General features: G+C 38.5%; 1 long non-coding RNA gene across 1 annotated transcript in view; it reads right to left on the bottom strand.

The window, feature by feature from the left end:
- Positions 1–27,093, bottom strand: part of LOC145518643 (uncharacterized) — a 238,847-nt gene that overhangs the window by 131,423 nt on the left and 80,331 nt on the right. The window contains exon 3 of the long non-coding RNA XR_014063073.1: positions 5,812–5,927. This is a non-coding gene — a long non-coding RNA (uncharacterized LOC145518643). The remainder of the gene's footprint in view (positions 1–5,811; positions 5,928–27,093) is intronic.

Genomic DNA, 27,093 nt, shown 5'->3' with positions numbered 1-27,093 from the left:
TTCTTCACCGTCCAATTCTCACATCCATACATGACCACTGGAAAAACCATAGTCTTGACTAGACGGACTTTTGTTGGCAAAGTAATGTCTCTGCTTTTAAACATGCTATCTAGGTTGGCCATAACCTTCCTTCCAAGTAGTAAGCGTCTTTTAATTTCATGGCTGCAGTCACCATCAGCAGTGATTCTGGAGCCCAAAAAAGGGCACAGTAACTATGTATTAAAAACAAGACTTTTAACCTCTAAGCACATGATAAAAATATGCCTGTCTGATGCTGAACTGGTGCTAATGCTGAAGATGAAGCTCTAATACATTGGCCAGTCATGGTAGAATTATAAGACTTGTTGCTTGATCAATGCATTGACTTTGGGAAGCGGAAAAAATACAAAAGAAGCTGGCACACAGAGGTCAGAAGCAGCATGGAGAAGAGCAGGTGATTTCTTAGCAGTAATCATTGTTTATTTTATTTTAAAGGGTTTTGTTTTTTCACCCAACCCATTGCTGCTTTTGAATGGAATGAGATTAAACCCATATGATGATTGATAGGCAGTGTGTTCTGAAGATTCCTATCACAATTTGATCTAATGTCAGGAAATAACTTAGAATCCAGACCTGGACACACCTGCAGAGTTAAGCATGTCTGAGTTGCTTCTGCTAATGTTTCCAGGAAGCTAACTACCATGCCAGGTACATGACTTGTTGCTTGGCAACCTCAGAACCCAAGGTTTAACTGCACTGGCGGTGTTGTTCTGATGAGGGTTCATGGGTATTTTGGGAATTCATCTCAGAATACTGTGGCCTGGTATACATAGTCAAAGCAACTAAAAAGATAGGGACAATTTTCCAGAAAATTTATAAAATGTTCCTATGGCTCTAATTGATTTGATTGAATTAAATTGATGCTTTTGAGTTGTGGTGCTGGGGAAGACTCTTGAGAATACCTTGGACAATGAGGAGATCAAATCAGTCAATCGTAAAGGAAATCAACCCTGAATATTCATTGGAAGCACTGTTGCTAAAGCTGAAGCTCCAATACTTTGGCCACCTGATGCAAAGAACCAATTCACTAGAAAAGACCCTATTTGGGGGGCTGTAGAAATTTTGCAACAGTGTGAGAACTTCTTTGGTATAATTTTTCTCCAGTTTCTGGGTCATCTGCTCAGCAGCTCTATGGTGGTGGGGCTAATGGTGACCTCCTCCAAGAGGAATTATGCCACATACCTCACCTCCCAGGTCTGCTGCTGCCAGAGCCCCTGTCCCCAAGGCAGGCCACTGATGACCAGTGCCTCTGCAGGAGACACTCAGACACTCAAAGGCAGGTCTGGCTCAGTCTCTTGTGGGAGTCACTGCTGCTTTCCCTGGGTCCTGGAGTGCACAGAGTCTTGTTTTGCCCTCCGAGCATCTCTGGTGGATATGAGGTTTGATTCTGAAGGCAGTTGTGCCCCTCCAACCATCTTGTTGGGGCTTCTCCTTTGCCCTTGGATGCAGGGTATCTTTCTCTAGTGGAATCCAATGTTCTCCTTTCAATGTTTGCTCAGTAACTAGTGGTGATTTTGGTTTTCTTCCAGGAGACGATGAGCACACATCCTACTACTCCACCATCTTTGCCAAGATCCGTTGGATCACAGAAAAAGCAAGAGAATTCCAGAAAAACATTTCCTTCTGCTTCACTGACTATGCTTAAGCCTTTGGCTGTGTGGATCACAACAAACTGGAAAATTCCTCAAGAGATGGGAATACCAGACCACCTAATCTGTCTCCTGAAAAATCTGTATGCAGGTCAAGAAGCAACACGTGGAACCAGACATGGAACAATGGACTGGTTCCAAATTGAGAAAGGAGTACATCAAGGCTGTATATTGTCATCCTGCTTATTTAACTTCTGTGCAGAGTACATCATGTGAAATGCTGGGCTGGATAAAGCACAAGCTGCAATCAAGATTGCCGGGAGAAATATCAATAACCTCAGATATGCAGATGACACCACCCTTATGGCAGAAAGCGAAGAAGAAATAAAGAGCCTTTTGATGAAAGTGAAAGTGGAGAGTAAAAAAGTTGGCTTAAAACTCAACATTCAGAAAACTAAGATCATGGCATGTGGTCACATCACCTCATGGCGAATAGATGAGGAAACAATGGAAACGGTGACAGACTTTCTTTTCTTGAGCTCCAAAATCACTGCAGATGATGACTGCAGCCATGAAATTAAAAGATGCTTGCTCCTTGGAAGAAAAGCTATGACCAACATATACAATATATTAAAAAGCAGAGACATTACTTTGCTCACAAAGGTCCTTATAATCAAAGCTATGGATTTTCCAATAGTCATGTATGGATGTGAGAGTTGGACCAAAAAGAAGGCTGAGCACTGAACAATTGATGCTTCTGAATTGTGGTGTTGGAAAGTACTCTTGAGAGTCCCTTGGACAGTGAGGAGATCCAACCAGTCCATCCTAAAGGAGATCAATCCTGGGTGTTCACTGGAAGGACTGATGCTGAAGCTGAAACTCCAGTACTTTGGCCACCTGATGCGAAGAACTGACTCAATGGAAAAGACCCTGATGCTGGGAAAGACTGAAGGCGGGAGGAGAAGGGGATGACAGATGAGATGGTTGGATGGCATCACTGACTTGATGGACATGAGTTTGAGCAATCTCAGGGAGATGGTGAAGGACAAGGAAGCTGGCATGCTGCAGTCCAGGGTGTTGCAGAGTAAGACACTACTGTGTGACTGAACAACAATAGTTGACTTACAACACTGTGCTTCTTTCAGGTGTACAGCAAAATGTACCCATATACATGTACCCACTCTTTTTTAGATTCACTTCTTATATAGGCTATTACAGAGTACTGAGTAGAGTTCTTTGTACTATACAGTTTGCATCCTTATTAGTTATTTACTTTATATATTTGTTGTTGTTTAGTCACTCAGTCATGTCCAACTCTTTGTGACCCAATGCACTGCAGCCCACCAGGCTCCTCTGTCCATGGGATTTCTCAGGCAAGAATACTGGAGTGGGTCACCATTTTCTGCTCCAGGGGACCTTCCCAACCCAGGAATTGAACCTGTATCTCCTGCAAGTCACCTGCATTGCAGGTGGATTCTTTACCCCTGAGCCACCATTTAATATGCAGTAATATGTGTATTAAATATGTCAATCCCAATCTCCCAGCTTGTCCCTCCCCACTTACCGACTGGTAACTATAAATTTGTGGTCTACATCTGTAACCCTATTTCTGTTTTACAGATAAATTCATTTGAAATAGAAACCCTTAGATTATGATACAGTTTATCATCAGCAAAATCATGATTATTTAATAGGTATGATGACTCTACTTCTTTTTCAGGCTGAACTAAAGTACTAATTTTTAGGTTCTGGTGCAGAGACAGTAGTGAAATGTAGGAATTAGATACTTGCCTCTTTCCATGGCTGAGGTCCCTTACCCCTCAACTCTGTGCTTGCTATACTCGTAGCTAACAATTTTACAGCATTTTCATGAGCAGGGAGTATTAAAGCATTTCATGTAGAATGATTCATTTAATCATCACAAGGATCATAAAAGATAGGTGCTATTATTTCATCGAACAAGTGAGGAAACAAATACAGAGATTAAGTAACTCTAAGAAATGTCACAAGGTCATTAAGCTAGGATTTGAGCGCGTGTTCTTTAGCTGTAGAGTTTGTTTCCTTGAGGCTCAGGAGCCAATTCTGACCTTGACAGGGGTTTAAGAAATTCTAAACTAACATATCAGGGGCTTCAGTGAATTTATCTGTTGCTTGGCAAGCTCTAATCTCATAGCCTAACTCTGACAATTGGATTTCTGCATTATTCCCAAGGCCAAATGCATATCTCCTGCTGCTGCTGCTAAGTCGCTTCAGTCGTGTCCAACTCTGTGCGACCCCATAGACGGCAGCCTACCAGGCTCCGCCATCCTTGGGATTCTCCAGGCAAGAATACTGGAATGGGTTGCCATTTCCTTCTCCAGTGCAAGAAAGGGAAAAGTGAAAGTGAAGTTGCTCAGTCGTGTCCGACTCTTAGCGATCCCATGGACTGCAGCCTACCAGGATCCTCTGTCCATGGGATTTTCCAGGCAAGAGTACTGGAGTGGGATGCCATTGCCATCTTCGGCATATCTCCTAGGAACATTCTATTTTCTAGATACTGGCTTTTCCCAATTGGAACAATAAACTTCTACCCAGCAACTTCACAAGTGAGGAAAGAAATAGCATTTTTGAGATTGGTAAAACATTGTAAGTCAACTATACTTCAATAATAATCATAATAATAAAGAAACAGCATTTTTGGTAATTGGTTCACTTCAATTTACATATTCATCAATTCATTATTTGGCAGCAATGGTTTTGTAAGCAGTTAGGGACACAATTCCAGGCACAATGAACATTACAAGAAATAGAAGGGAGACACAGGGAGCTCAACCCAGTGCTCTGTGACAAATGAGAGGGGTGGAAAGGGGTGGGAATGTGAGGTTCAAGAGGGAGGGGACATATGTATACTCATGGCTCATCCATGTTATTGTATGGCAGAAACCAACACAACAGTATAAAGCAATTATCCTCCAATTAAATTTTCAAAGAGAAATAGAAGGGAGATTAACAAATATTTATTCGGTGCTTTCTACACACTGGGCATTGTTCTTGGTGGTGAGATCATGATAGGGGCTGAAGCCAAGTTCCTATTCTAATGGAACTTGCACTCAGGAAGACAGATACAGACAAATGTATGTCATAAAATGTAACGACATTCTGTGTTAAAGTTTAAAGAGTTATGGAGTGAAATAAAGAAGGTGAAGACAAAAATAATAAAATAATGGGTAATTTTTTTTAAATAGAAGGCCAGGAAGGTCTCCTTGAGGAGATAGCATTTGAACCAAAACTAAAAGGAGATAAGAACAGGCCATGCATGTGGACAAAGGACAGGACCATCATTGTTGGAACTGGAAGAATACTCACACACAGCCTGTGGCAGAAACAAGCAACAAGGAAGGCAATGTGTTGGAAGAGAGTAAGTCAGTAGGAGATAGAAGATGAAGTTAGAAAGGTGCTAAGGGCCAGGATTGTGTAGAAAGTTGTAAGCCAGGGAAGAACCTGGGTGACTGTTGACTCATTGATGTTATTTATTCAAGTTCGTAAATTTGCTCATTTGCACATTCTCAAAATCGTGTTCAGTCTTATAAGAATCATAGAATATTAAAGCTGGAAAGGATACTCTCATGATTCATTGTGGTCATAAATATCATACTTGATTCTCTCAGAAAATGCCAAAAAAAAGCAAAAAGAGCAACAACAGTTAACAAGTGCTTAGTGAGTGTTTATAAGGCAATCATTGTGCAAAAAACTTTATGTACATGGTTTTCAATTGTTTTCATTGTTCTCCTCAGTCTCAGAAAGGAATGGTAAAAACAAATCTCACAGAAGTTAATCAGTCTCACTGTCCGGGGGCCATCCAGAGCTCACCATGTCAGGACAGGGCGGAAACAAGAAAGTGCTTTGTGGTACAGGTCAGAAAGCCTTCTCTTGTCTCTCTCCATTTCCCTTTTTTTCTTATTTGGTGAGTATTTTTTCTGTTGGGGGTAGGGGTGGGGGGTTTCTCCCCTAACTAGAATGACTAGTACCGACAGGGTACTTTGAATAGAAAAGGCAAAGGTGTCACAGTGAAGTTAGGGAGACTGAAGATATCTTAGCATTATGAAGCCAGTTTAAAATTTTCCAGGGTCAAGTATAAATTGCTTAATCAGAAGCAATTTCAGATGCCTCAGGGCATGCATTGTCTAATTGGAGGCAAACTCACATTTAAGCAAGGTCACAGATCCTGAGATCCAAAATCAGGAAATCCATCTATGAATGTGAACTGAAAGTTGAGAATGCTAAGGGGATGGAAACTTTTCTTCTTCTAATGAATTGTTTCTGTGGACAGACAACATGAAAAGCCAGAGTATAATGAGAAGATCACACGGAATCAGAACAAAAATAGTTAAATAATTTAATTCTTACTGATATCCAGCTATGACTCTTGATATCAATAATACAGGTAGATTGAGTCCTTAGACCTACCTGTCCACCAGCAAGGGCTCCAATGGGGGCTTCCTTGGTGTCTCAGGGGTAAAGAATATGCCTGCCAATGCAGGAGACAGGGGTTTGAAATCTGGTCTGGGAAGATCTCACATGCTGCAGAGCAACTAAGTTCATGTGCCACAACTATTGAGCCGGTGCCCCAGAGCCCAGGAACTGTGGCTACTGAGCCCACACACCACAACTGTTGCAGCCTGCCAGCCATAGAACCCTTGCTCCACAACAAAAGAAGCTATCACAGTGTGAAGCCCGAACACCACAACTAGAGAGTAGCCCCACTCATCGCAACTGGAGTAAAGTTAGAGCAGCAGGGAAGACCCAGCACGGCCAAAATTAAATAAATAAAAAGAATAAAACCCAGCAACAAAACATTAAAAATATATATATATATATATATATACACAAAGAAAGAAAGAAAGGGCTCCAACGAACACTGCCAATATTTGCCCAAGTATTTCTCCATTTTCCCTAGTTTTAGGGTTGAAGTCATTTTTTCTTAGCGTAGCGCAACAGTAACTGGGGTCCCATATGGCCCGTTTCTTACATGGCAACACTTTAAAGATACCACAGTCTAGCAAGAGTAATTAAAAGACAATTGTAGCCTTTACTTGTAAGCTCTCAATGAACATTAATGAGCATCCAATTCTTAACCCACAGCAGGAATCCACAAAAAGAATTCCCTTTCTTCTCCTTTTCAGTTCTCTCACAGACTGCAGGCACCTCGAACTCCCATTGGCTCATTTCTTTCAGCTCTCTCCAGGAACTACCCCAGGACATCCTGCCCATGTGGGATCTTTGCATTCTGCGTTCCCTGGCATCCTGCAGTAACCCCCTCCTAAGAGGGGCCATTTACATTTATGGTCATGCCCACCAGCTGTGACAACTTGCTTCTAGAGGGTTGGAGAAACCAGCAACTTTCCATGCCTCCGTCTCCCTCCATCTGTAATAAAGTTCACAGAGGACCTTGGGAATGGAATTCTTTTCTCATTTAGCTTGAGTTTCTCAGGAGATATTCTAGTATAGAATTCTCAAGGACAAGCTCTGGTAAATAAAAATTCTTCATTTTGTTATATCCATAGAGAGTAGCACATTTAAGGATGTAACTGAGTCAAGGTCGCTTCAAGGTGACCATGGTTATCTCTGCTGTGACCCATTATCAGTAGATAATATAATCCAAATATATAAACAACAACATTATTTTCCCTACATTCACATTCTTGAGTGACATCCCACTGTAGCCCTTGGACTTTTGGACTCTGTAATTATCTAAAGGATCAGTTAATATTCTCACAACACTCATGCACTTATTATCATTTTGACTGCACTTCAGTTGTATATCCATTAAAGCAACACAGAGAATAGCTTTAATTCCCAATCGTCTAAAATCTGGAAATACTACAGCAGCCAATAAGTCGGCCTACAGCCCTTCCCTTTAGTTGGCTGCCAGATCCAATCTAATCCAATACCAACATATTTTTGTTCAAAAGGGATATTATATCAGAGAACTATAATGAAACTGGAGTTGAGAGGCAACACGCAATCTTATAGGGAACAGTTTACGCATTGGAACTCTTTTCATGGAGAATATTCAATGCACAGAGATTTTTGAACAAATTAAGTAAAAGAGTTTCACTTCAGAGCACTGGAAAAATTAGTGTGTTTTTGAACCCAATGTTGCACAGTTCTGTGTTTTTGAGCTCTCTGGTCATCCACTGTATATGACACATTTGATGTAATGTATATGTTTCCAACATATTTTTATGATCCTAATGTTGAACCACTTTGACTAGTCTATCCTGTAACAAATTTTCTATTGTTTTTCTCTTCTTCCTTGTTTTTGACCTTGGGTTCATCTTCTTTTAATCTTTTAATCATCTATCATTGCTAAATGATACACATAATAATGAATCTATCACTGCTAAATAACACAAATAATGTACTTTACATAATTCACTATTTCTTCAGCTTTATGCTTTTATCTGCCAGTTCAACATTTCTTGGAATACTATCTCTATGTAGACAATCTTCTTCCCACTTCTTAGATATATGGCTCCAACTCAGCCCCCAAAAACCTTGAACACTTTGCAAGTCTCTATAACTGACTAAATCATCCCTAGTAATGTCAAATGTTATCTAGAAGGAATTTTAAACAATGGTGCATTTTGCTTACATAGATAAGAGCATGTTTACTGTAAAAATCAGTTGAGTAACTAAACATCCAGCTCATTGATAAGTAAGAAAAGGGGTTACTATTTGAGGCCCATAGAATGAAATAAAAATCATGTCTGTTACATTTAGCTCCCAAAATTCTTTCACCCATACTCTTCAAACTAGATGCAATTCCAGTAGCATCTCAAATTTTGCAGGGCCATCAGACATTATCTTGTCAGATTCTTTGCTTATGCATAAAGCTCCACTTCAAAAACCCCAACAAATCGATGTCTGTTTTTTTCTGAGCACTTCTCATTTAGCTTCTATCTCTGAAGAGCCAATTTTGCACTCAGGAAAATTATAATCATGTTAATAAAGATATTAATTTAAAAGAAGAATGGGTTGGGAAGTGATGGTGTTGATCACACATAATTCACACTTAACTAACTAAGAAAATAACACATTATTTTCTTTGGACAATGACGGTACCCTTGGGAGTGGAAGAAGATTTCAGAAGTCCTGACATGAAATAGGAAGTTTAACTTGGATCAGATAGCATTAATCTTTGAAAACCAATAGCCTTGGCAGGTAAGTTCAGTTCACATACACACAAACCAAACTCCCTTTCACTTGGACAAGTTAAAATACTGGTTCTTATGAGTAATCAGTCCTTTAGCCATTAACCTCAATTGATTTCTAAATTGGCCTATCAGTTCCAAACCTTGGAATATTTATCCTCTGACTCTGAAATGACTCTTGGATTATTTATCCTCCAATTCTTCCCTTGTGGCAGAAAGCAAAAAAGAACTAAAGAGACTCTTGATGAAAGTGAAAGAGGAGAGTGAAAAAGTTGGCTTAAAACTCAACTTTCAGAAAACTAAGATCATGGCATCCAGTCCCATCACTTCATGGCAAATAGATGGGGAAACAATGGAAATAGTGACAGGCTTCATTTTTGGGGGCTCCAAAATCACTGTAGATGGTGACTGCAGCCATGAAATTAAAAGACGCTTGCTCCTTGGAAGAAAAGCTATGACCAAACTAGACAGCATATTAAAAAGCAGAGACATTACGTTGCTCACAAAGGTCTGTCTACTCAAAGCTATGATTTTTCCAGTAGTCATGCATGGATGTGAGAGTTGGACCAAAAAAAAGCTGAGCACTGAAAAATTCATGCTTTTGAACTGTGGTGTTGGCGAAGACTCTTGAGAGTTCCTCGGACTGCTAGGAGATCCAGCCAGTCCATCCTAAAGGAAATCAGTCCTGAATATTCATTGGAAGGACTGATGCTGAAGGTGAAGCTCCAATACTCTGGCCACCTGATGTGAAGAACTGACTCATTGGAAAAGACCCTGATGCTAGGAAAGATTGAAGGCGGGAGACGAAGGGGAAGACAGAGGATGAGATGGTTGAATGGCATCACTGATTCGATGGACATGAGTTTGAGCAAGCTCTGGGAGTTGGTAATGGACAGGGAAGCCTGACATTCTACAGTCCATGGGGTTGCAAAGAGTCAGACATGACTGAGCTGAACTGAATTGAACTGAACTAACTGAAATGTTCTGGAAACCAGAAGTTATCAGAGATGATTACAATTTTTCCCAAATAGAAGTGTATCCAATCCTACAGTTCCCACCATCGGATAAGTTAAAACATCAGCAATGAATTCAAATTCAAAAGACAGAGTATGACTCTCAAAAGACTATGACAATTTCATGATAATTGAGATGCTCTTACACACACACACACACACACACACACACACAATCACCCATGCACACACATATAAGCTCTTTACAGTTAAAAAGTGTATATTTAAGAGTGCTTTGGGGGATTTCCCTGGTGGTCCAGGGGTTGAAACTTCACCTTCTAATGTAGGGGGTGTGGGTTCAATCCCTGTTCAGGGAACTAAGATCTCACATGCCTCCCAGCCAACTAACCAGAAAATAAACAACAGAAACAGTATTGCAACAAATTTAATAAAGACTTTAAAAATAATCTGCATAAAAAATAGAAAGAGCTTTGGCATGATGGAAATTCAGACTGAAGGGTTCATAGCAAGGGGGCTAGTTGTACTACCCGCTGCCTGTATTTTCTCATCCCTCAGTGAAATGGGGTCATGGTTAAGTCTTTGGCCTGTCTTCTTTGGAAGGGTGTCAGTTTCCCAACTTCTCAATGGCTAGAGGAATCCTGGGGTACAGGTATTAATACGAAGGCAGGCCTATGTTCCAGCTGTTATGTAGTCTCTGGGTTGTGTTGCAGAAGAATCATGACTTACATCAGAGAAAGGATTTGAGCCCAACTTAAGATTTGCATAAATTGAACATTAGCAAGCCCTAATATTTAAAATGGGATAACGAAGTAAAAACTCCCTGCAAGCTGTTTGACAGCCTAATGAATATGCAAATAAGAAACCCCAGACTGACTACCAGTGGTCTGCAGAAAATACATCTGCAGGAGTGTGGAGCCAAAGCAGAGGATTTAAGTCCGCACAGTGTTTTCCCCGAAGTACAACACTTAAAGGCAAGTTTTATTATAATGCACTGAATCTATTGAGCACTCAAATCAGCTGATAGCGTTTTTAAATCACAGTTATTTTGGCATTTCTTATTGAAAGCAATAGAAGAGCAACCAGAAGTAATAAATTTGTTTGTGAAAAGCAGCCTTGCTCATCATTGCTGAACATTGTTGTAACTAGGACAGAATTATACAGTAAATTTACAGATGCATCGCCTTTATTGTCAGCAATGGCCAGCTTTTTTCCTGTTTATTTTAAGCATGTTTATCCATGGAATTGCTTACATTTTCATCATTACTGCATGGGTATATACTTTAACCAAACTATATCTACCACAGGACAAGGCTCAGGCTATTTAAATGAATAATATGTCTTTGCAAATTCTAGATTATTTGCAGCAAGTAATACTTAGCTCAACGTTCTGACAAACAAATGCCACGAAAGCACGAGTTTTAAATACATGGCTGTGTCTGAATAACTCACATAATTTCTCTCTACTCCAACAACTGAAGAGGTGATTTGGTTCCTTCTGATACATTGCATGCACCCTGTGTACTCAATCACTAAGTTGTGTCTGACTCTTTGCGACTCCATGGACTGTAGCCCACCAGGCTCCTCTGTCCATGGGATTCCCCAGGCAAGAATAAAGGAGTGGATTGGCATGCCCTCCTCCAGGGGATCTTCCTGACCCAGGGGTCGAACTCACATCTCTTAAGTCTCCTGCATTGGAAAGCAAGTTCTTTACCACTAGCGCCACCTGGAAGCCCAACTGGGATTGAGTATTTACCCTCAAATAATGCAACATAAGATGAATTGGAAAACAAATCACTGGAAGGGACTAAAAATCTTAGAATGAGCACTCATCACAGGCAGCTCTAATATGCTTTCCTATTATTTCTTCCTACCACTCCATATTTTTTTGCCCTAGAAAAGGGAAGGATGGGGAATAGACAAAACTAAAGTGATGACAATTATTTTTAAAAATTAGAAATGTCTCCTGTTTGTATGTTGTTCTGCTGAGGGTCATGATGAAAGTGAAAGAGGAGAGTGACAAACCTGGCTTAAAACTCAGCATTCAAAAAGTGAAGATCACGGCATCCAGTCCCATCACTTCATGGCAAATAGACGAAGAAAAAGGGGAAACAGTAACAGATTTTATTTTCTTGGGCTCCAAAATCACTGAGGATTGTGACTACAACCACAAAATTAAAAAAAAAAAACAGTTGCTCCTTAGAAGAAAAGTTATGACAAACCTAGACAGTGTAGTAAAAACCAGAGACATCACTCTGTTGACACATGTCCATCTAGTCAAAGCTATGGTTTTTATAGCAGTCATGTACAGATGTGAGAGTTGGACCATAAAGAAGACTGAGTGCCAAAGAATTGATGCTTTCGAACTGTGGTATTGGAGAAGACTCTTGAGAGTCCCTTAGACAGTAAGGATATCAAACCAGTCAATCCTAAAGGCAATCAACCCTGAATATCCATTGGAAGGACTGATGCTGAAGCTGAAGCTCCAATACTTTGGCTACCTGATGGGAAGAACTGACTCACTGGAAAAGACCCTGATGCTGGGAAAGATTGAAGGCAGGAGGTAAAGGGGATGACAGAGGATGAGATGGTTGGATGGCATCACCGACTCAATGGACATGACTTTGAGCAATCTCCAAGAGATGGTGAAGGACAGGACAGTCTGGCGTGCTGCAGTCCATGGGGTCACAAAGAGTAGGACATGATTGAGCGAGTGAACAACTGCTGAGGGTATTCAATCCAATGTATAAAAGAATTATATAAGGAAAGATATGGAAGATAATTTCCTTGTTCCCAATTAATCTAATGACTTCCTGCTGCCTTCTTACTTTTGAGTATAAATTAGATTTTTACAATACATGGCATTAAGAGTCATTGTATGGGATAGGGTAGGAAGTCTTCTAATATTTTGATCAGAAGGTGACTGGCTTTTTTTTTTTTTTTTTTTTTTTTGGCTCTTACTGCATGGCATGTGGGATCTTGTTCCCTGACCAGGGATCGAAACTGTGCCCCTTGAATGGGAAGCATGGAGTCTTAACCTCTGGACCGCCTGATTGGCTTGTTTGTGAGTCTTCAGACATTATTTCATCTCCACTTCCCTTCCTCCACAGAAATGAACAAACTGGCAGTCCACTTTTATCCAAAGCTTTTGCACCTGAAGCACTTTCCTATTCATTGCTATATTTGATCCTCACAATCCTTCTTTATTTCTTTTTATTTTTCTCAATTTAATTATTTATATTAATTGGAGGATAATTACTTTACAATAACGTGATGGCCTTGGCCATACATCAAGAACCCTTCTTTAGGACTGTTATTTCTATCTCCACTTCCTTAAAAAAAAAATTGGGACTCCTAGAGTTCTAGATGGAGCAGGAAATGGCAACCCACGCCAGTACTCTTTCTTGGGAATGCCCATGGAAAGAGAAGCCTGGCAGGCTACAGTGGGAGTGCGTGGGATTGCAGAGTCTGGACATGACTAAACAACAACAGAGCTCTAGAACCTAAAGTTCCCCCAGCTAGTCAGTGAAGCAGGAAAAGTAGAAGCCAAGTATCAACCCGCAAAGCTATGACAGAATACCCATAGGGATGAAAAACGAAGTGTAATTGTGACAGAGACAGTGTTCATGAATGCTATGGGCATGCAGGAAGATAGATTTTCTGCCACTTGCATCATTTGGAGCCAGGAACATGCCAATGGAATGTTGAGAAAGGTTTGAACGCCACTGGAGGACCACAGTCGATTTCACCCTTAAGATGCTCCACTGTTCTTTGTTTATCAGTCCATCAAATGTGGAGGATACAGAAGAGGTTCTCAAGGTTTTGAAGGGTTGGGATTGCATGAGATGGAAGACAGCCTGGATTCTAGATCTCCCACATTTAGAACAGAAATTCCTAGGAGATTGCCTCAAATACAGGCATCTCCACTGTCCTTTCTGAGTGAGTCAATTTATTTTTTACTAAACCACTGAGATGTTAGGATTGTTTATTACTGAAGTTAGCAAACTTCTGGCTAATACAGATATCAAACCAGAAGTAATTATATCTATCAATTACTCTTGCAGAAGACAGTTCTAGTTTTCTCCCTTACTCAAATTGTTATTTCTTGATTTATTGAAATGTCTTTCCTGTGGTAGACAATGAGTTAATGAACTCCAAATGATAATACATAAAGATCCAAATAGGGCTTATGGCTTGATTTTTTTTTTATTCAAAAAATCCATTTGAGGAAAAGAGTAACAGGAAAACACTTTTCAGGTTGCAGAGAAGTAGGTAATTTAGTTGTACTGAAATAGGAAGATAAACTGGGGGTTCTTTCAAAGCCTGATAGAATAGAAATTTAGCAGGAAAGAATGGCACTGGTACAAGAGGTGTAAAAACCAAAGGCAGGGATCAATTATGTCTGAGAAATATTCCTAGAAAGCCATTAATCCATTGTTTTTCATCCACTGTCAGAGTAACCACTAGAGATGAGTGGCCTGCCAATAATAATCAAAGGAGAGCAGAGTCAGGTCAGGAACTCCTACGATTGACAAGTGTAAAACCTCCAAATGGAAAAAAAAAAAAAGCCCTTTGAGTCTGAGGACAGCAAGAGGCTTAAGTGGGGACAGCAAGTCTTGATGACTGAGGACAGCTTGTAATGTATCATCAAATGCAGAGTTTTGTCACTTCTTTATTCTCAGAGGGTACGCTGAATGATGAGTGTAAATTTGATTGTCCCAGGAGTCACGGAAGTTGCTGTGTGGTCTTGTAATCATAAAAATGAGTATTTAACATCTTCTTTAAAAGTATGTATAATTGAATAATGAAGATTATATATCTTTCTTTAATTAAAATAGAAAAATAAAGGATTTTACTAAACCCAAAGACAAGAAACAACAGTAGGAACAGAGGACAGATGGGAGATAGATGACAGGGAGGGAAGAAAAGCTTTTAGGAAATAATAAGAAATGTATAAGAAAGAAAGTGCAACAAATCCCTCACAAAAACACTACCATTGTAGTTCAAGCAAAGTAATAAAGAGGCCAGAGTTACTAGAACAGATAAAGTGTTCCTCGCTCAGTCGTGTCTGACTCTTTGTGACCCCATGGGCTGTGACCCGCCAGGTTCCTGTCCATGGGCTTCTTCAGGCAAGAATATTGGAATGGGTAGCCATTCCCTTCTCCAGGGGATCTTCCCAACACAGGGATTGAACCTGGGTCTCCTGCATTGTAGGCAGATTCTTTACCATCTGGGCCACTGGGAAGCAGATGGAAACAGACTATCCGAATGGTCCATCAGGGAGGAAAGTCAATTGAAATGTATCAACTGAAATATGAATTACTTCAGCTATATAAGTTAGAGGCCAAAGAGTTTTCTCATTGTAATGGGACAGAATGAATAAGATTCAGGCTTCAGGACTGTCCAAAAAAAAAAAAAAAGATAATCAAATATGATGACATCTGTCAACTACGTTCAAATAATCAGCTACATTCTTCTTAGAAAATATCACTAATTAACATAGGTTTGAAGAACATAAAAAGAAGGGTTTGACTATTATCACTTTAAATTTAAATGAAAATTTATGCTTTAAAAGAACTTTCACAAGGTCATCTAGTGCAATCTAATGATCGCATTCATGACAAAGAAGATGCATATGTATAATGTATCATATATTAAATAATATATAATACTCATACACTGTATATATTATATAGTATATAAAATACTTATAATAAACCTATTATATACTTTATATATCTATAATCTATTATATAAGATATACATTATATATTATATAATACATACAATATATATCTAATATATTATAATATACAATGCACATATATAACATGTAGTTGTTTTGTCATTATGTCCAACCTTTTGGTACCCCGTGGATTGTAGCACGCCAGGCTCCTCTGTCCATGGGGTTTTCCCGGTCAGAATACTAGAGTGGGTTGCCATTTCCTTCTCCAAGGGATCTTCCTGACCAGGGAGTGAACCTGTGTCTCCTGCATTGCCAGGCAGATGCTTTACCACTGAGCCATCAGGGAAGCCACATTGTAAATATTTTATGTTGTAGAATGCCTAATGTATATATTGTGTATATATATTATGTAAAACTTATTATGGGTATATATAACATACAGATATTCTACATATTGTGTTTATAAAATTTATACAATGCTTATAGTAGGTACATGTACATATATCTAAAGTATATAACATGGACTTTAAAGCTTTGTCAAGTTTCAGTTCAGTTCAGTCACTCAGTCATGTCCGACTCTTTGCGACCCTACAAACTGCAGCATGCCAGGCCTCCCTGTCCATCACCAACTCCCAGAGTCCACCCAAACTCATGTCCAGTGAGTCAGTGATGGCAATTTATAGAATTTGGATTCAAATTTAGGTAGATACCTAGATACTCCATAGATTTGATACTGTTTCATCCTGGCACTCTAAGAAGAGGATTATCAATGTTTTCTTTCAGCTATTCAGTTATTAGAACTAATTTGTTCCTTAGTTGTCTGTTAGAAACATTAGACTAGTAGTACCTAATTTGAAGAATGTACGTTTCACTATCACAAAGACCTAGATATGTTCAACTTCAAAGGTAACCTGGGAACAAAGTAAGACATCTTTGCTTTAGTCCTATGTTCCTGAAGTTTGCACAGTCACTAGATCACCTGTGAAGTTGATTATAGATTTTCAGTCCCTGAACTATTAACCAGAACTTCATAAAAGGGACTTGGGCAAACTGATTATTAAAGAAGCACTCCAGAGGACTTTATGATCAAAGAAGTTTAAGAAATACTAATTTAAACCCTTGCCTTTCTGAGAGCATGTCTGAGCCAACAAGTGTTTAAGAACAATGCAAAATATAAATTTTTAACCATCTTAGTATTTCTAGCCTGGAATGAGTAAATAGTAGAACATTTTTTATTTCAAGACAGGAACAAGAAATGAGGGTACATTATAAAAATATAACATCCAGAAATGGTTCACAATTATCCTTAAAAACAGTGCTTTATGATGTTCACTTTCAAAGACCTTTTTTCCCTACTGGCATTTCTAACACCTTTACTATCACCTAAATCTCATTTTTCTCCTTGTGTTATCTTCAGTGGAAAGAAACACCTTGAGGTCTTTAACTAAATTCACTTTGTATGAACAAATCTTCAACTGTCTTGATGGCTTACTTCATATAAGAGAAAGTCTTTAAAAACATTAACGTTTATCTTTTAATAAAAATGTACCAAAATAAATTTCTCCTTTGGCTCACAGTAGGAATTGGATGGATTAGCAGTGGTATATTAGTTAAGTTTCACTATGCTATAAGTGTATGGCCCCTGAGCCAGGGCACCATAGTGGTGAGGAATTTCTTCTTATGTTTCTGAATTATCAGATAATTTGCATGACTGTATCCAACAACTGACATTCTCTTTGCCCAAAGAGTTTTGCTGTATCTCAACTATTCCTCTTCTTTGCTGCGGGGAGGATAAAAAAAAAAACAACTATTGACTAGGATTTTTATTTCAACTGTTTATGGAGATCAACTGGATATATAATAAACTGCATGTATTTAATGCATAGAATTTGATAAAGTTTGACATACATCTGTTTATAAAATCATCAGCATAGTCAAGATAGCAGGTGTGCCTGCCAGCACTAAGAGTTTCTCATGCTCTTTGCAATCTCTCTCTCTCCCCACCTTCATTTCTAAGGAACCACTGTCGTTTGTATTTTCTAAAATTAATTATACATTATGTTTTACTCTTTCTTTGTCTAGCTTCAATTTCTTAGCATAATGGTTTGCTTATGCAAACCATTCACATGGTTAGCTTATTCACATCAATAGCTTATTCTTTTATTTCTGAGTAGTATTTCACAGTATATAGTGTATACAAGATGGAGGAGTAGAAGGACGTGGGCTCAACTTCTGCTGTGAGAACTCCAAAATTAGAACTCGCTGCCAAACAACCATTGACAGGAGAATGTTGGATCCCACCAAAAAAAAAAAAAATACCCTACATCCAAGGCAAAGGAGAAGCCCCAGCAAGAGCGTAGGAGGGGCAAAATCATTTTTAGAATCAAACCCCATACCCATTCCAGTATTCTTGCCTGAAGAATCCCATGGATGGAGGAGCCTGGTAGGCTACAGGCCATGGGGTTGCCGAGTCGGACACGACTGAGCGACTTCACTTTCTTTTCACTTTCCATAACCACCAGAGATACTTGGAGGGCTCAAACAAAACCTTGGGCACACCAGGAGACCCCACAGAGACTGAGCCAGACCTGCTTTGAGTGTTTGAGTGTCTCCGGTGGAGGACAGGGTCAGCAGTGGCTCTGGGTGCAGCAGACCTGGGTATGGAATAAGCCCTCTTGGAGGAGGTCACAATTAACTCCACCATAGAGCCGCCAGAACTTACACAGGATGGGGGAAACAGACTCTTGGAGAACACAAACAAAACCTGTGCACACCAGGACCCAGGGTAAAGGAGCAGTGATCCCACAAAAGACTGACCCAGACTTGCCCGTGAGTGTCCAGGAGTCTCCGATGGAGGCGTGGGTCAGCAGTGGCCTGCTGCAGGGTCAGGGGCACTGAGTGTGGCAGTTCTTGCACAGGACCTTCTGAAGGAGGTCACCATTATCTTCATCACCTCCACCATAGTTTGGACACAGGTCAAACAACAGGAGGGAACACAGCTCCGCCCATCAACAGAAAATTGGATTAAAGATTAAATGAGCATGGCCCATCAGAATAAGACTCAGTTTCCTCCTCAGTCAGTTTCTCCCATCAGGAAGCTTCCATAAGCCTCTTATCCTTATCCATCAGAAGACAGACAGGATGAAAACCACAGTCACAGAAAACTAATCAAACTGATCACTGGACCACAGCCTTGTCTAACTCAAAGAAACTATGAGCCATGCCGTCCATGTAGAGCCACCCAAAACAGGCAGGTCATGGGGGAGAGGTCTGACAAAATGTGCTCCACTGGAGAAGGGAATGACAAAGCACTTCAGGGTTCTTGCCTTGAGAACCCCATGAACAGTATGAAAGGCAAAAAGATAGGACACTGAAAGATGGACTCCCCAGGTCGGTAGGTGCCCAACATGCTACTGGAGATCAGTAGAGAAATAACTCCGGAAAGAATGAAGAGACGGAGCCAAAGCAAAAACAACACCCAGTTGTAGATATGACTGGTGATGGTAGTAAAGTCCGACGCTGTAAAGAACAATATTGTATAGGTACCTGCAATGTTAGGTCCATGAATCAAGGTAAATTGGAAGTGGTCAAACAGGAGACGACAAGAGTGAACATAGACATTTTAGAAATCAGTGAACTAAAATGGACTGGAATGGGTGAATTTAACTCAGATGACCATTATATCTACTATTGTGGGCAAGAATCCCTTAAAAAAAAATGGAGGAGCCCTCATAGTCAATAAAAGAGTCTGAAATGTAGTATTTGGATGCAATCTCAAAAATGACAGAATGATCTCTGTTCATTTCCAAGGCAAACAATTCAATATCACAGTAATCCAAGTCTATGCCCCAACCAGTAATGCTGAAGAAGCTGAAGTTGAACAGTTCGATCAAGACCTACAAGACCCGATAGAGCTAACACCCAAAAAAGATGTCTTTCATCATAGGGGACTGGAATGCAAAAGTAGGAAGTCAAGAGATACCTGGAGTAACAGGCAAGTTGGCCTTGGAGTACAAAATGAATCAGGGAAAAGGCTAACACAGTTTTGGCAAGAGAATGCATGGGTCAAGGCAAACGTTCTCTTCCAACAACACAAGAGAACACTCTACACATGGATATCACCAGACGGTCAATACTGAAATCAGAATGATTATATTGTTTGCAGCCAGAGATGGAGAAGCTCTGTACATTCAGCAACAACAAGACCAGGAGCTGACTGTGGCTCAGATTATGAACTCCTTATTTTCAAATTCAGACTCAAACTGAAGAAAGTGGGGAAAACCACCAGACCATTCAGGTATGACCTAAATCAAATCCCTTAGGATTATACAGTGGAAGTGACAAATAGATTCAAGGGATTAGATCTGATAGACAGAGTGTCTGAAGAACTATGGATGGAGGTTCGTGACATTGTACAGGAGGCAGGGATCAAGACCATCCCCAAGAAAAAAAAATGCAAAAAGGCAAAATGGTTGTCTGACAAGGCCTTACAAACAGCTGAGAAAAGAAGAGAAGCTAAAGGCAAAGGAGAAAAGGAAAGATACACCCATTTGAATGCAGAGTTTTAAAGAACAGCAAGGGGGAGATAAGAAAAACTTCCTCAGTGATCAATGCAAAGAAATAGAGGAAAAAAATAGAATGGGAAAGACTAGAGATCTCTTCAAGAAAATTAAAGATACCAAGGGAACACTTCATGCAAAGATGGGCACAATATAGGACAGAAATGGTATGGACCTAACACAAGCAGAAGATATTAAGAAGAGGTAGCAATAATACACAGAAGACTATACAAAAAAGATCTTACTGACCCAGATAAACACGATGGTGTGATCATTCACCTAGAGCCAGACATCCTGGAATGCAAAGTCAAGTGGGCCTTAGGAAATATCACTACAAACAAAGCTAGTGGAGGTGACGGAATTCCAGTTGAGCTATTTCAAATCCTAAAAGATGATGCTGTGGAAGTGCTGCACTCAATATGCCAGCAAATTTGGAAAACTCAGCAGTGGTCACAGGACTGGAAAAGGTCAGTTTTCATCCCAATCCCAAAGAAAGGCAATGCCAAAGAATGTTCAAATAACGCACAATCGCACTCATCTCACAAGCTAGCAAAGTAATGCTCAAAATTCTCCAAGCCAGGCTTCAACAGTACATGAACCGCAAACTTCCAGATGTTCAAGCTGGATTTAGAAAAGGCAGTGGAATCAGAGATCAGATTGCCAACATCCATTGGATCATTGAAAAAGCAACAGAGTTCCAGAAAAACATCTACTTTTGCTTTATTGACTATGCCAAAGTGACTTTGACTGTGTGGATCACAACAAACTGTGGAAAATTCTTCAAGAGATGGGAATACCAGACCACCTGACCTGCCTCCTGAAAAATCTGTATGCAGGTCAAGAAGCCACAGTGAGAACCAGACATGGGACAAGGGACTGGTTCCAAATTGGGAAAGGAGTACGTCGAGGCTGTATATTGTCACCCTGCTTATTTAACTTCTATGCAGAGTACATCATGTGAAATGCCAGGATGGACTAAGCACAAGGTGGAATCAAGATTGCTGCGAGAAATATTAATAACCTCAGATATGCAGATGACACTACTCTTATGGCAGAAAGAGAAGAAAAACTAAAGAGGCTCTTGATGAAAGTGAAAGAGAAGAGTGGAAAAGGCTTAAAACTCAACTTTCAGAAAACTAAGATCATAGTATCCGGTCCCATCACTTCATGGCAAATAGATAGGGGAAAAATGGAAACAGTGACAGACTTTCTTTTCTTGGGTTCCAAAACCACTGCAGATGGTGACTGCAGCCATGAAATTAAAAGACACTTGCTCCTAGGAAGAAAAGCTATGACCAACCTAGATATCATATTACAAAGCAGAGGCATTATTTTGTTACCAAAAGTCCATCCAGTCAAAGCTCTGATTTTTCCAGTAGTCCTGTATGGATGTGAGAGTTGGACTATAAAGAAAGCTGAGTGCCAAAAATTGATGCTTTCAAACTGTGGTGTTGGAGAAGACTTTTGAGAGTCCCTTTGACTGTGAGGAGATCCAACCAGTCAATGCTGAAGGAAATCAGTACTGAATATTCATTGGAAGGAATGAATATTCCTCACATGATGCTGAAGCTGAAACTCCAATACTTTGGCCACCTGATGTGAGGAACTGACTCATTGGAAAAAACCCTGATGCTGGGAAAGATTGAAGACAGGAGGAGAAGGTGATGACAAAGAATGACATAGTTGGATGGCATTACAGACTCGATGCACATGAGTCTGAGCAACTCCGGGAGTTGCTGATGGACAGGGAGGCCTGGCGTGCTGCATTCCATGGGGTCGCAAAGAGTTGGACACGACTGAGCGATTGAACTGAATTCTACTGTTAGAAAGTAACACAATTTATCCATTCACCAGTGCATTATATTTGTACTATTTCCAGTTTGGGACTATGAGAAATTAAGCTACTATCAACATTTTCAGCCAATCAAAAAAATGTATGGTAGTATCACTGTGGTTTTGATTTGCATTTCCCCCACTGCTAATGATTTTGAACAATTTTTCATGCTATTTGTGACCCTTCCATTTACTTGGTTGTGTCATTTAAAATCTACTGCTCATTTTTAAAATTGAATTGAGTTTACATTCAAGACACAAGTCCAACTTCAGCATTCTTACAAACATTTTCTCTTTGCTGAAATAATGTCTTCTTTAGTATGCCTTTTCAATTTCTTCACATAGTCTTCAGAACTTGAGTTTTAGTTTATAAAATTTATAAACTTTACTGAAGTTCAGTTTATAAATTTTCTTTCTCTGTCTCCTGGTTCTTATTTCCTATTTAAGAAATCTTTGCCTAATTCAAGATCATTATAATTAATATTTTCTCTTTTTTTTTTAACTTCTTGAAGTTCTTTTGTAACTCATGTACTACATCTATGATCCATTTTAAATTACTTTTTATATGTAGTATGAGGTAAGAATTAAAGTCTTTTTTAAAAATGGGTATTGAAATAATCCTATTCTTATTTAAAAGATTACCATTCTTCCATTGAATCATCTTGACACTTTGTAACCATCATATATATGCGTATATATATGTATATGTATATATATATATATCATGTTTTAATTTCCCATCCATTCAAAAAAGTTTCCAGTTTTATGATTTATCTTTGATGCATAAATTATTTCAAGATATGTTTATAATTTCCAAAAATCTAAAGATTTTTCAAATATTTTGTGTTGTTCATTTTTAGTTTAATTTTTTATACTCAGAAAATCTATTTTATATGACTTCAACTCTTTTAAATCAATAAGGACGTGTTTTATATCTTCAAATATATGATTTATCTTGGTAAATGTTCCATGTATACTTGAAGAAAATATATATTCTGCTGTCTTGGGGTGAAGAGTGCTATAAATGTTGATTAAGTCAAAGTGGTCAATAGTGTTCTATTTATTATTGACAAAAGTGCAGAATTTTCATATATTTCTCCTTGATGTTCTGTCAGATTCTACATTGTATATACTGGAATGATATTATTAGCTGCATAAATATTTGAGATCATTACACTCTCTTTATGAATCAATTCCTTATTACTGTGAAATGATTCTTTTTATTCCTTAGAAAATTCTTTGTTCTGAAATCTACTTTTAGCCACTCCAATTTTCTTTGATAAATATAAGCATGGTATAGCCTTCCTTTTTATCTATACTTTTCCTTTAACTCTATCTGCAATTTGTAATTAAGTTGTTCTTGTTGACAGCATATAATTGGAGCTTTTACATCCAATATGATTATTTGTGTCTTTTAATTGGCAGACATATGCAATTTATTTTAAAATGTGTTTATTGGCACAGTTGGATTTAAACTTTTCATATTATTGCTTTCTATTAATCTCATATGCTATTTCTTTTTTATTTTATATCTTTTTCAGACCCAAATTTGATTTTTCAATTTTTTACTTCTGCCATAGGTTTATTAGCTCTATTATTTTTATCTTTTCTCAGTGATTTCTTGAACAGTTACAGTGTATAGCTTTAACTTATTGCAATCTACCTTCAAATATTTTTATACTATTACATTCATGGTTTATGAGGACTTTAAAATATTCTATCTTTGCTTCTCCCTTCCAGTCATTGCTCTGTGTTACTTGCAGGAGAAACCCTCAAATCCTTAAACAGTCATTCAAGATCTACTATCTCACGCTAAACTTCCCTGTGAATTTTATCTCCCACAACTATGTTTTACAAAGTCTCTGTTCCTACCAAATACTGATGCATTTATGTGAACTCTTCTGATGTTTTCCCCAGTTCATGCTATTTTCCCCATGCCTCAAAATGTCTATCAACCGTATTTTTAGTTTCCCTTATAAACATCTTTTAAGTTTCAGCTACTATCATTTAGCCTTATTAAAATTCTTCAGATATATTCTGATATCCAAAGACATTACTTTCCTTCTCTGATCTTTTCTAAAGCTCATTCTGCATAATACTCACAAAGTACTTTATGTATTATAATTATTACATTCATATCTAGGTTCTATAATTTAAAATCGCCTAAACACTTGCAGCTGAAGTTATAGCTAATGATTCTCTGAATTCTTTGCAGTGCCCAGCACAACACGTGTACATCTACTAGGTGCCAAATCAACGTTTTGAAAAAATTAGTTTTAGATAACACTTTAATTATGAAATGAAAACATTTACTCCCATAAACATGGCAATTATTCTAAGTTTGGGGATCACAAAGCATGTTAACTAGAGTGCAGTCATAAGAAAGAAATCATATTGGTTATTTTAACAGAGAATTTAAGATAAGCAATTAATGAACAAGTATTGAAAACCTGAAAATTTGAAAGGCAACACTAAGGTTTTATATGACGAACAGCTACAGGACAGAGCCACAACCCTTAGTCGCTGGAGGAAAATGGAAAAGGTTGGAATTATTAAAATTAGGAAGCTTGGTGGAAAACTCCTGAGAGCTGAACTTACGTTAAGTAGTAGGTCTTATCAGTGGGGATTGTTGTCTATTAGTTCAAAGAGAGACCTTAGGGCCTAGGGGACAGACCTTCATGAAGGACATCAGCTGGCAGGTGCTGAATTACTTGAAGAATCGTGAGGCTGGTTCTACTAACAGAAGTATAGTTAAAAGCAGAAAACCCTTCAAACTGTAGTTAATTGCTGCTATAAACAAATTGCTCCTGTTGTAGTGAAGTATTGCTGGAATGACAGTGTTAAAACTGGAAGCAAAAAAAAAAAAACAGAAGAAAGTTGTGATTGGGAAGAAGTATGTCCTCCCTTCTCTTGCTTTTGAGTCTCTTTCCAGGGCTCTAGATGGTCAGGGGCTAAAAGAGAGAGGCTGGAGAAATTGAATGCAGATGGCGGAGTCCTAGCCCCAGCATTACAAAGAGTGAGTTTGAAACTGACAACTAATAGCTTAATTACTGGCACAGTCTCACAACTCTCTGGGTCCAAATGCTGACTTCTCTCTTACAAACTACACTACGTGAGGAATGTAAAATGAGCAAAAGAATATCACTTAAAATAGGTGGATGTCTTGAAACATTTAGCGATGTTCCAAAACATCCCTGTTGTTTTGAAATACCAAGATGCATGTAGAAAGGACAGATAAGAAAAGTTACTGATTTTCTTAGAAAGCTTTTTGAAAGGAAAAACCAGGTTAATGAAAAATAATAATTTTATATGCTTACTGAATGATCTTTGGATTGCCAATGGGCCAATGAAGTGGATTTTGTAATACATTTCTGTTAGTTTTTACATTTAAGTGAGTCTCATTTATTTGATAGCATTCTATCAAACTGAACTCTTTGCTGCTAGAGTATTCTCGACTACGTCCCGCAGTTATCCTTTGGAATAGTTTTTTACACAACTGATCTACCCAAGAAGAACAAGTGTATTACAACAAATCCCTCTGAGACTTGCTCAGAAATCCTCTGGTCAAAAGAAAAATATACACACTAGACTGTTGCTTCTCAGAACTGAATTCCTAAGACTTGTCTGTAAGGTCTGGGGAATTGTGAGAGGTACCATCACTAAGTCAGGAAGATTTGCAAACCAAGGAACAGAGTGTCCTATTATATAAAAATGTACCTTGAGGCTTTTATGTTCTCTGCCTCAGTTCAAGTTTATCAGAGAAATGCCATGTTGTGGCTGAATTAATACTGTTCAAACTCAATTTTGTTTTCAAGAGGAGATGAGAAGCAGAGAATGACAAACATAAATAGATATTTTTCATTAAACCAGATATACTAGTTTCCTTAGGATTATTTCAAATAGAAAAACTTTATTAACAGAAATGTGTTTTGTATTCTCCAGATCTTTTGCAACCATGGTAGAGGATCCCAAGTGAAGGGTTTTGCACAATAACATGAGCCTATCATGATTGACACTAATGAAATTCTCAATGCTTAGTAAGAATATGCTTTATAGGAAATTATTCATTCATTCATCAAATATTAACTGAATGTCTACTAGTCATGAATCACTGAATCAAGTAATTTAAGGCTTTTCCCTCTAATCTAAAAAGGCAACAATCTATTTATTTCTCATTACATTTGACCTTTCAACTTTAATCTATACTACAAATAGATCCTCCCCAAAACACTAAGAATTTCAATGGAATAATCCTATTGAAGCAACTAAATCTATTTTTCTTAAATCCATAAAGCTAACTTTTATTTCTCTAATTGTCAGCTACATGTTTTGCTATTCACTTGGAATAAAATATTACATTTTCATGCCTGCTGCGCAAACATGGTAACCATTTTTTTTTTTTAAGTTCTGGACAATGAGATATAAGGAGAAAAGTTTTATGAAGCTTGTGGGTAATCTTAAAGGAAACTGACTTGTCTGCAAGTGTTGTTTTGCCATTTTATCTTTTATTCTTCTTTTGGCCCCAAATTCAAAGCAGCCATCTTAGACTTTGACATGAACTTAAAGAAACCCATAACTAGAAAAGTTAAATAGATGGGGATAAAACCACGAAGTAGTAATCTTGTACTGACCACACCATTAATTCCATTCAATATATTTTTTACCTCACATATTTTAGTTTTCACCTCTGAAGTTCAATTTTGGTCTTTCTAAAAGTATCAATATTGTCATGTTTCTACTTAATTTTTTGAACATACAGGGTACAGTTATAATAATTTTATGAATATGTCTTTCTGCTATTTCTAGACTATGCATGAATTCTGGGTGAGTTTTGATGATTGATTTTCCTTTTTAATAATTTGGATAATCCTGTTGCTATATACATGTATCAATTTTTAATTGATGCCATATTTTATGAATTTTCTCTTGTTGAGAGCTGGATCTGTTTATATTCCTTTAAGAATTGTTGAGCTTCATTCTTAAATTACTGGGCAAAAAAATAATTTTTCCTTTCCTATTGGTCTTAATAGGCATTGTTGTTGCTTAGTTGCGAAGTCCTGTGACCCCATGGACTGTAGCCCACCAGGCTCCTCTGACCATGGGATTTTCCAGGCAAGAATACTGGAGTAGGTTACCACTTCCTACTCCAGGGGATCTTACAACCCAGAGATCGAACTCAACTCCATTGGCAGATTATTTACCACTGAGGTACCTGGGAAGCCC

Source organism: Giraffa tippelskirchi, chromosome 8 (assembly GCF_054371585.1).
Source record: "Giraffa tippelskirchi isolate mGirTip1 chromosome 8, T2T-mGirTip1v1.2.pri, whole genome shotgun sequence".
In the NCBI taxonomy this organism is placed as follows: domain Eukaryota; kingdom Metazoa; phylum Chordata; class Mammalia; order Artiodactyla; family Giraffidae; genus Giraffa; species Giraffa tippelskirchi.
Note: the sequence above shows the minus strand (reverse complement) of the source record. Positions and strands in the feature narration are given on the sequence as shown.